The sequence below is a fragment of the Micromys minutus genome (assembly GCF_963924665.1).
Source record: "Micromys minutus genome assembly, chromosome: 9".
In the NCBI taxonomy this organism is placed as follows: domain Eukaryota; kingdom Metazoa; phylum Chordata; class Mammalia; order Rodentia; family Muridae; genus Micromys; species Micromys minutus.
The window spans coordinates 37184103-37195796 of record NC_137978.1 but is presented as its reverse complement, the minus strand read 5'-3'; positions in this window follow the sequence as shown (position 1 = coordinate 37195796).

The window sequence follows — 11694 nt, the reverse complement described above, 5'->3', positions numbered from 1 at the left end:
GTCCTAGATGCCCTACCTGAAAGGTTCAGAGGGTATAGGGCTGTTTTCTCGGCCCTTCACTTTTATTACAGTTGTTCGCTGTTCGCTGATACACATCAAACTCTGTCACAGTCACCATGCTTGTGGTCACAGCAAGTCTTGTAAACTCAGAGTCCCTGCCTCCCTAGAGAGAGCAGGCAATAGTAGACTATTGTCTAGACAAAAATCAACAGCAACAGCAAAGCTTAGATAACTCCAGAAGGTGGTAAGAAAATAAAACGGAAATGGAGTAGCCACAGGGTTGGGATAGCGGATAGGGGGGTGGGGGGAAGGTTGGGAAGATTCAAGGGAAACAGAGCAAGACTTCCAAGGCCTTCAGGAGCCCCGGATCCAATAGCCCAACAGCTCAGTTCTGCAGATGAGGAAGCTGGGGCTCCAAAAGCCAGTGTAGAGCCCAGAGAGAGGAGCCCAAGACTCTTCCAAACCAGTGCCTGAATGATTCTCTTTCCCCTTGCTTTTTAACTTGCTCTGTTTTTTTTTTTTTTTTGGAATATAAGGGTGCTTTGGGAATGTGGGTGTTAACAGGATGGTGTGTTTTTCTGTTTGCAAAACTTTCAGAAGCCCTCGGCGGAAAAAAAACCACACAGTAATGATAAAGGACTCCCACAGAGATTTTGGTCTCGTGATTCGACTTGAAGGCCTTCCCCTATATTATTACACAGTAAAATCTTTCCCAGATTTTGGGTTTGGTGTCTTGCCTATCTGAGGGTGTGGCCCTGGGAAAGTTATTTCTTCAGCTTCCTCATCATAACATCTCAACTCAACTTTCCTAATCCACCTCCCTCTCCACACCTCTGTCATTTGCATGACTGGGCACTGGGCTGAACCCTGCCTTCTGCTCCTGAACCCACCCTGTTTACACACACCAGCCCTGAGCCCATCCACACAAATATCAAACCCAGTCACGCTTGTTTAGACACTCAAAGAGACGCGATGAGGTAGGTTCGGGTGTGATCATCCTATTTGCCAACCAGGAAGCAGGCTTCAGCAAGAGAGGACTTGCTCTAGGTCACTCTGTGCGAGCGACAGAACAAGCATTCAAACAGAAAACTGTCCTTCATCTTCCCCTACGCAAAGTTCACATATAAGATATGGAAAACCTCAAAACTTTGGTGTTCGAGAAAATTAAGCTCCATCCCCCTGAAAATCCACCTAGGTGGTCCAGCAAGCTTCACTCGGCACGGTACTGCCACCTGCAGAGCAAAGGGCGCTATTGCACCCCACACCAAGCCGGTATCGCCAGCCAAACTCGGGTAAATCGGCCTGAATTTCTTTCTTTTACATGTGTGTGTGCGAGTGCGTGTGCGTGTGTGTGTGTGTACTCCGCAGAGCACATGTGGAGCTCAGAGAACAAGTTTTAGGAGTTGGCTTGCACCTTTCAATGTGTACACTCAGGGGACTGAACTCAGAAAATCAGGTTTAAAGCACCTTTATCTTAGCAGCCTAAGCTTTCCAAACTACCTAAGTCCAAAGTAAAGTGCTCCCCATAGTCTTAGGGATTTGAATACTTGGCTCCCAGTTGGTGGCTGTGCTTAGAGAGGTTTAGGAGTGTGACTTCGCTGGAGGAAGTATGTCACTAAAGGCAGGCCCTGAGACTAAACATTAGAGACTCAACATTTCTAGCTCACTCTCTGCTTCACGCTTGCAGTTGAAGGTGGGAGCTCTCAGTTGCCGCCCGCTGCCACCGCTCTGTCATCTTGCCGCTAAGTCCTTCCTTCTGTGAGCTGCTGTGGTCATAGCATTTTATCACATTGATAGAAAACTGACTAGCGTAAGTAAGACAGCTGTGTTGGGATTCTGTAAACCCCACCCCACAGTTACCTGGCAACAGCCAGGTATGCTCGGCCCCACAGTTACCTGTCACTATAAAAGGGGCTGCTTGCTCCCTCCTTTCTCCCTCTCTTGCTCTCTCTTCTCTTGCCCTTCCCATTTTGTCCCTCCTCTCTCTCCACGTGCTTATGGCTGGCCTCTACTTCTCTATTCCTCTCTTCTCTCTCTCTGCCCCTACTACCCTCTTAACTCCCCTCCCCATACCCTGAATAAACTCTATTCTGTACTATACTGTCGTGTGGCTAGTCCCTCAGGGGGAAGGGATTCCCAGCATGGGTCTGCCAGAGGCATCCCCCTTGCCCCCATGCCTCTCCGCACCTCCATACCCCCTCCCTCACTCTCTTCATCTTTTTTCTAACATTGGTGCCGAAACCCAGGACATATCTTTTCCTTTTTATATACACATCAAGCTGTCTTACAGATCCGATTTCCTCTTCTATACCTTTCGAGGTTCTGCCCTTGGCTACCTTTGGTCATCTGGCATCAGCACCCATTTGTCAGTTACACATTATCATCTCAAAAAAAAAAAAAAAAATCACTCCTGAGCCTTGGCCCCACTGCCTGCCCCTGCCCCTCACCTCTTCAATTGAGTGGGCCCAATGCATCCATTTTTCTCTGATCCCAGCTAACTCCAAGGAAGAGTCGTCCTGTCCCTAAAGCCACCCTCTGGCATCACTTTTGCCTCATCTTTCCTGTGGCCTCCACAACGGTTAAAGATGCATCGTTGAGACTGCAGAATTTACTTTCACATGACAGGGACCAAAATTCTATTAGACATGTGACCACTCAGAGTAAACACTTTAGTTTTAAGTGTGTGTATGTATGTGTGTATGTGTTCGTGTGTACGCATGCCAGAAAAGTGCCTCTTTCCTCTGTTTCTCCCTTTTGTCTGGCTGGAATATTGATACAGTTGCTAAAGTATACTTTCTGGATCTTGAGGTCTTATTCACTGTGGTGGTTAGTTTTAATGCCAACAGAACACAACCTAGAACCACCTGGGAGGGAGGGGAGTCTCAGTGAGGGCTTATCTAGATCAGGCTGGCCCGTGGGCGTGTCTAGAGTGTGGGCTAGAGGTGAAGATTGTCTTGATTGTATTAATTGGCCTGAAAAGACTTCCCACTGTGGGCAGCACCATTTCCTAGGCAGGAAGATCTGGTCTGTATGGGGTAGAGAGAAAGACATGCACTGGTGAGCACACACTTGTTCATTTCCCTTTGCTTCTGACTGCTCTTTTAGCTTCCTGCCACCTTGACTATTGCACCGCAATGAACTATAACCTGAAATAATGAGCTAAAACAAGCCCCTTCTCCTTTAAGTTGCTTTTTCTTTGGGTATTTTATCTCAACAACAGGAAATAAAACCAGAACACCCATAAATGACAGTCATATGTGGAGAGCCCTGGATATCGATATTATAAGTAACGCCACCAGTCTGGACTCTCTCCCGTTCATTAGCCACTGAATGGCACTCAAAGCCACACTCCGATCTAAAAGATGCAGATGCAGATTCTTGCACAGCAAGAGCGGCTGCTTAAGGCAGCCCTGGCACACCGTTCCTCTCTCTATGCTGAGCCTCTTAGTCTCCGATGGCCTGCTCACTCCTTCCATGGTCTTCTCATGGGTTCTGGGCTCTCGCTGCTACCTGAATATGTGTGACGGCCTGCTTGAAGCAGATCTAGTCCACCCACATTAAAGTGTTCTTCCTTCTTTCTCCACCTGATCATATCCTCCATGGCTCCCATCACCAACACAATCAGCGTCAAGCTCAGCCAATCTCTTCTGACCTCTCCTATGCTGAGCACTTCCTGTGCCGCCAACCATCTACCCTGCAGGCAGATTGCTCTAGATAAGCACCGTTCATTTGCACATACAGCCACTTCCTGCGGAATTTTCTGCTTTTGTGCACCAGCACCCACACTCTCTTCCATCTATTCTGATACGAGCACCTACTGTGTGTCCCGGCCTATGGGACATGCTTCCACAGCCTTAATTAATGGGCAAATCTCCTTACAACTTCCATTTTATAGACATGAAAACTCAGACTCAAAGAAAAGGAGCTTCCCAAGATGAGTGTTCACTTAGCGCAAAAGACGCTGGGAAATATAATTGGAGCTAGCAGTCACGTGTTTATCATGTGACTGTCAGTCTATCTGTCTGCAGGAATGACTGACACCAAGAATGCTAAATTCCAAAGGTGTAGAGATACACAGCTTTAATCCCCGGCTCTTGGGAGGCAGAGGCAGGTAGATGTGTGTGAGTTCGAGGTCAGCCTGGGTTCCACAGAGAGTTCCAGGACAGCCAGAACTACATAGTGAGATCCTGTGTTTAGAAAAATAAAAGTGATGAGAGAGGGAGAAGGAGAGGGAACTGAATTTCAGCAGCTCTGGGTACTTAAGATTTGGGCCTCCGATGTCTTTCTGACCTCACCCTGGGGCTTGAGTTCTAGTTTCGAGGACGCCACTATTACTGCTGTCTCTCTATCAAAACCATCCTTCTCTTCCACAATGCACTAGTTGCTGATAGACACATGACTGCTAGCTAGAAATCATATGTCCCAGCTTCCTTCACAACCTGATGTAATTAACCACGGTCTTGTGATGTAATTGCTAGGCCTCAAAGCCTTCTTACTCTCTTTCTGCTGAGAGCTGGACGCTGTGTCTCCCATGCTACAGACAAGGATAAAAAGATGCATAAAGGCTGGTTTGACCTTAGAGCAGTTGTCTTGGCTCACAAGCTCGGGGGTCATGAATAGCGGAGCATCAAGAAGGCAGTGATCTGCTTTGGAATGACCTACTGGCTGGGACTCAGAGGACCTATTTTCCACTCAGTTCTCTTAAAGCTCTTCTGTTCCCTTTTGGCAAAGTATGTGAGCTAATGCTTGAATACCTTTTGAGTAGATTCTTCCCCCCACCCACTGTTTTGTTTTGGTTTTGCTTTCTTTTTCTTATTTGCTTTGTTTTGTTTTTAAACAGGGTTTCTCTGTGTAGCCCTGGCTGCCCTGGAACTCCCTCTGTAGACAAGGCTGACCTTGAACTCACAGACAGCTGCTTGCCTCTGTCTCCTGAGTGCTGGGATTAAATGTGTGTGAAACCATCTACCCAGCTTGTTTTTGCTTTTGAGACAGGATTGCGTAAAACCCAGGCTGGCTACCAATTAACTACGTGACTGAGAATGGGTTCGTGACCTTTTAATTCTGTCCCCACTTTCCGAGTTCTGGGATTGGAGGCCTATGTCACCACCTACTTTATGTGGTGGTGGGCACTGAATCCAGAGTTTTGTTGATGTGAGGCAAACATTCTACCCACTGAACTACATACCCAGCCTCCCCACTCTCTTTTCTGAGACAGGGCCTTAATCTATAGCCCTTACTGGTCTGTAATTCACCATGTAATCCAGGCTGGCCATAAACTGTGGTGATCCCCTGCCTCTGACTTCCAAGAGCTGAGATTACAGGTGTGTGCCTCTACTATGCCTAGCTTCGAGTTCTATCTTAAATAAATTAAGTGTTTGAACTCTGTAAGTCAAATTACTAGGTGTGTGTTCACGGGCAAGCCAGCACACCTTTGTGAAGCTCAGCTCCTTTGTCTGGAGTAATAATGCACTGGGTTAGGTTACTGGGAAACAGCTGAGGTACTGAGTCAGTCCTGGCTGATCTAACAAGCAGAGTGCACGTGTGTGGAGTGCTGGCTGTAGTGTGTTGTTGTTTGGGAGGTTATTTTGAGACAAAGTCTCTCTATGAAGCCTAGGTAGACCCCAAACTGGTAACTCTCCTGCCTTAGCCTGCCAATTGCTAGATTCCATGTGTGTGCTCTCAGGCCCAACATTACCTCCAAATTCAATAAACTCCTATTTTTAAAATTGTTTTTTTTTTAAATTATTCATCTATATATGTGTTTGTGTGTGTTCTGGAAAGAGAGAGAGTAGAAGAAGGGATCTCACTCGGGTTGTCAGGTTTACACCTTTACCCAGTCATCTTGCTGTCCCCCAATAGACTTTATAGAGAGAAAAAGGGAAAGAAAGATGAAGTGTTGCTATTTCAAACCAGCTGTGGAAAAATCAAGACTTTTTTTTTTTTGGCGGTTGGGGGCAGTGTCTTTCTTCCCCTAACTTTAGAGCTTAGCACTATTTTACTTCAAACCTCACACAGAAGATAAGACTCACTCAAACCACAAGGGCCATGAATGAGGGAGAACTGGTTCCCCAGTAAAAATGTGGGACACCTTCTTGCAGGCCAAAGAACTGGATCCTGAAGGCATGCAGGCAGATATCCTATCTCAAGAGCTGAAGGGCCATTTGCATGGGGCCTAGTTTGAAGTCACTCCTCCCCTTTGCTGGACCTTCCCTCTGAACTTGTAAACAGTCCTTGCTCACTCACCACAGGCTGCACGAAGTGTGGGGAGCCACTGTCACGCTCAGAGCTTATCACACACCAGGCACTGTGCTGAGCACAAAGTGGCCGATAGCACACCGGAGCCATCGGTTGAGTTTATCTGTATTTGAACATACTGTAGATTAAGAAAAAAAAACAAAAAAGCCCCAGAGGCTCAGAGAATGGCGAACCAGCTTTGCTAAACGTCATATGTGGAGTTTGGAACCAAAATTTAAACCTGCGTCTGTATGACAACAAGACCCAGGGTTTGTCCTTCAGCCCCAGCTGTTAGTTAATCGGTATATGTTGTTCTCTGAAACAAAGTCCAGGCAGAAAGAAAGCCCTGCAGTTGGCTGTGGGGATCCCTGAGGCTGAAAAGGCTGCCATCTCCATCTTTAATTCAAAGAAGCTCTTAAGGGGAAAATAGAGAGATTTGATGATACAAGAAATTAGCAACCGCCAGGGCTGGGATGGTGTGGCTCAATGGGCAACGCGTTTGCCATAGAAACAGAGGAACCTGAGTCAGGTTAATAACAGGCATATAAAAAGCCGAGCATAACCATAAGCATAGCCCTCATGTAGGGATACAGATGAGGGTCCCCAGTGCTAGCTGGTCTAACCTGGTCTAACCTAAAGGGTGAGCCCCAGGTTTGATGAATCAAAAAAAATAAGGTGGAGAGCAACTGAGGAAGATCTCCTGCAAAGATCTCCTGATTCCATGAAGGGGGCACATGGGTGTGGCCCTCTTCACACATGGGCACACATATAAGCACACGTCACACACACACACACACACAGAGAGAGAGAGAGAGAGAGAGAGAGAGAGAGAGAGAGAGAGAGAGAGAACTGATAACTTCCAAAAGGCAAAAGATACCACATTACAGTTAAATAGCCAGCAAAAGGTATAGAACTAATATTCAAACACTCCCAGAATGGTTTCACTGTTTAGTTGTTTTTTAATGATTTCTTTATTTCTTCTTACATGTATGAATATTTGTCCACTTGAATTTATGTGCATCATGTATGTGCCTGGTCAGCAAGTCAGAGCCCCTGAAACTGGAATTACTGATGCTTGTGAGCCTTGGGAATGGGTGTTGGGAATCAAACTTGGATCCTAAAGTGGGGGACCCAAGAGCAGCAAGTGCTCTAAACCACCGAACCCTCTCTGTCCAGATCCAAGTGTTTAGGATTTATAATACATAAGGATTTCTCATGTAGGTTGGGCCTGGTGCCATGAGCCTGCTATTCAACCACAGAGAGTGAATGAATCAGAGGACCATGAGTTCAAGGCCTGTCTGCGTTACAGGGAGAAGTCAGAGTCAACCCGAGGGACTTAGTAAGACCATACCTCAAAGTAAAAAGAAAAACAAACAAACAAACAAATAAAAACAATTCTAGGGCTTCAGCTCATCAGCAGAGCCTATGCTGTGGAAGGCAGTAGGTAGGTTCAACTCTATGGTAGAAAATGTTTTAAACTATTAAGAAAACTCCATACAACCCTAATGGAGCCCCAGACAGTGGTGCGAGCAGTTGATAGAGAAAGAAACACAAATAGACAACATCTTTAATAATGATCAAATAAATGGAAAGTCAATGACTCTTTCTAATCACTTAGATAAAGCTTTGAAATGTTCTTAATACCCAGGGTAGCTGAGGGTGTGGGCCTGCAGGACTTCTTACACAGAACTGGCAGGGGGCACCATGGAATTGGTGACTTCATTCTAGGAGACATTTTATTTGCACATACCACCAGATCAGGCAATTCCTCTGTTAAGAATTCACCACAAAGAGCGCTTCCCACAGACACGCAAGGTTAATTATTCCTTACTCCGAGACTTAGAAAATAGTTGGCATTTCCATCACTGGGGGCTGCTGAGGGGACTTGCTCACAGTACAGCCATTAAAAAGAATGAAGTTGACTGGCATGGTGTAACAAGTAATGCTAGCACTCAGGAGCTGAGGCAGGAGGATCTCTGCAAACTCCAGACAACCCTGGCTACATAGAGTTCTAAGCCAGCCGTGTTTACAGTATGAGACCCTGTCTGCAAACAAGAATAGAATGAGCAAATGACAAGATAAAGCCATATTTACTCATTTAGAAAGAGTATGAAATCATACTAAGGGGGTGGGGAAAACAGTTAAAGAAGATATTTGGGGCTCGGAAATAGTTCACACTCACCTAATAGGCACAAAATCCTGAGCTTGATCTCCAGCAGCCCACAAGCTGGGTGAGGTACATGCCTATGAGCCCAGCACTTCAAGGCAGAGACAGGAGGTTCAGAAATTCAAGAGCATCCTCAGTTACTTAGGTATTTGACATGTATTCATTTTGCATATGGGAAAGAAAAGCTGGGGGATTTTTAACTTATATTTCCTAAGATGTTAAGAGGATTTTGGTGGGAGGAAGTGTTTTCTCTGGCCTGTGGCTCTCACCTGAGCAGTACAAAGGGGGGCAAAGGGGGAGCTGCTTAATGCTCAGCGCATCCTCCTGGGAAGTGCGAGGTGCCTATCTGACAGAGGAGACTGAGCTTGGAGTAGCTTCCTGTGTTTTTCCCATCTGTCAGGGCACACACCAATGACAGCTCAGTCTCAACATCTTCATGTCATTCCCAAGCTGACTCTATCTCACCCTTTGTTTGAGACAGTCTCATGTAGCCCAGGCTGGCTTTGATTTCAGTAAGTAGTATAGGCTGGCCTTGAACTCCTGATCCTCTCGCTTCCTGTTCCCAAGTACTGGGATTACAGACATGTGCTATATCACACCCTTACCATAAACTCTTAACCTTCCAGACCCCAAACTTCTCAGTAGGGGCTTCTGGGAGTCCTCCGTGTGCAACTCTTGTCTTGTGCTTCAGCTGACCTTAAATCCCAAAGTATACAGCACCCCCAGCCCCAGCCCAAATCAGCTGGAGGGTAGCAGCTGTGACTGTCTGTCCATCCTCAACCTTACCCTAGCCAGGCAGCACTGCACCATTTTATTTATTTATTTATTTATTTATTTATTTATTCATTCATTCATTCATTCATTCATTCATTCATTCATTTATTTTTATGTGCATGGGTGTTTGGCGTGCATGAATGTCTGCGTGCCACATGTGTGCAGCATTTATGTAGGCATCAGAGATAGAGTTACATAACACTGTGAGCCTCCATGTGGCTGCTGGGAATTGAACTCAAATCCTCTGGAAGAGCAGCCAGTGCCTTATCTCCTTTGCCATCTCTCCGGCACCCTCACTTTACCAACAACGTCTTCTTAGGACCCAGCTCGTTTGAGTCCTCGTAACCTGTGCCTGGATTGCAGGTGTGACTCTTCTCTTGCATGGAGAAAGAAACCAAGGCCTTGGGAGGTTCAGCCACCTCTGCATCTCACAGACACAGAGTGGCAAGCTGGGGCCGGGCCTCTGTTCTTTTCCTCACTCATTCAGTTCCTTCACCAGACTCAGCCCTGCAGAGCTAGGGTGTGCCTTGGACTAATTCACCGTGCCCCAGTTTCTTAACCTCTGAAATGGAGACAAACTCTACCGGGAAGAGCTCCTGACAGGGTGGGTGGATGCTGAAACAGAAGCTGGAAGAGAATGAGTGTCTACTTACTGGCCCTCCTCCTCGAGTGAGTCTTCATCATTCCTGCACACAGTAGGAATGCTGGAGCACGCACTCACTAGGGTGCTGACAATGTCTTTGAGTTGGCACTAATCCTGACCCAGCACTGGTAGCATCAACGTGGCATGAAGGGTTAGGCCAGGGTGGATTAAGGAACTCATAAGGATCACCCAGGAGTCAGCTAAACCGCTTAAGCTGCCTGGGAAAAGGCTGCGAGCAGACTCCTCGTTAATTTACTCAGTAATGCCTGTTGAGCTCTCAACTGAGCTGGAACAACCACGATGACAGTGCTGTTAGCGAGAATTGACAGTGTGCCATAGACAGGTTTTCTGTTGTTCTCCAGTAAGGAAGGTGACATTCGGGGACCAAGGGGCAGCTGATGGGACATGTGCAGTGAAACTGTGAGGAGACGCTTGTAGGACCCTGGTGTTTGTGGAGGACACACAAAGTCCTCTTCCATGGAATTGTGACCATAACAGGGAAGTAGCTTTTCCCTGACGTCCCTTCAGGCATGTGGCTCATCTGTGGAGGGAGGTCCTACCCAGTCAGAGCCATGCTAATTCCAGAGCAGCCCGCATCTGCAGAAAGGAGTGTGCTGGTCTAACCTGGGTTAACTTTGAGGGGGGCCCTTCTAGATTCAGAGTTCTGTTTTGGCTGACTCTTGCTGGGTTGGCTATGTGACTTTGGCTCCTTTGGGATTCCTCCTGCTCCCTGTGAATGTATTCTGAAGACAATAATCTCCTGCAAACAGAACACCTCCTTGGAGCCTGCTTCCTGGTGAACCCATCTTAGAACAGTCTCACCACCATACTGACTCTGCTAGGTGGCTAGAGCAGCCTCTTTAAATGCTGCATTGACTCCAACTTCTCACATGTATGTTTCACATGTGTCTTCATTATAAGAGGCCAAAAGAGGGTGTTGGAGCCTCTAGAGCTGGAGTTAGGTAATTGTGAGTCTCTTTGGTGTGGGTGCTGGGAACTCTGCTCTTCTGAAAGAGAAGCAAGCACTCTTAATCACTGAGCCATCTTTCCGGTGCTTTTCTGTTTTATTGAGATGAGCTCCCTCAGATATTCTAGGCTGGCCTTAACTTGAATATGTAACCAAGGTTGACCTTGAACTCCTGATCTCCCTGCTACACTGCCCAAGCGCTGGGACTACAAGTGTGCACCCCCTTTGAAGCTTGCATTAACCTCCACAGAAGAACATGGCGGTTGTGTTAATTAGGGCTTCATTTTACAGAGAGGTTCTGTTTGTAGGAAAGCAGTAGGTTCTGGTAATAAAAGATAAATAAAGAACATTAGCATAGGGAAACGGGAGGATAATAGTAATAACAATAACAACAGCGGGTGCTTTACCTGTGTCCAACTCAGTTCCCAGCCTTTAGGGGGCCTGAATATAAAGACCTGGACAGATGCTGCCCAGGCAGGAGAATGAGATCCTCTGGACAGAAGGGCAGCAGGCTGCTCTAGGAGGCAGGCTCTCAGGAAGAGGTGAAAGACGCCACAGGAAGCCATGTCCTTAGACTCATGGGTGAGGGGACTTTATCAGAGGTCAGGCAGCTCCTGATACTGTCCTAGAACTGGTTGTATGGTAAAGAGACTCCAAGCTTATTGCTTTCTCCTGCAGTTCTCAGAACCAGGATCCAGCGAGCTGTTCCAGCCTTATCTTCTCTGTCCATCTGTCTGCTGACCAGCTTGTCAGTGGCTCCTCTTGGGAGGATGAAAGGCAATTTGATTGTTTTTATTTTGATCCTGGGAATTAAACCCAGGACCGTGTACATACTAGACAAAATCTCTACCTTAAGTCTATATTTAATACTCCTGCCCCACCTTCACGTTTTTCTCTTTTGAGAGCAGA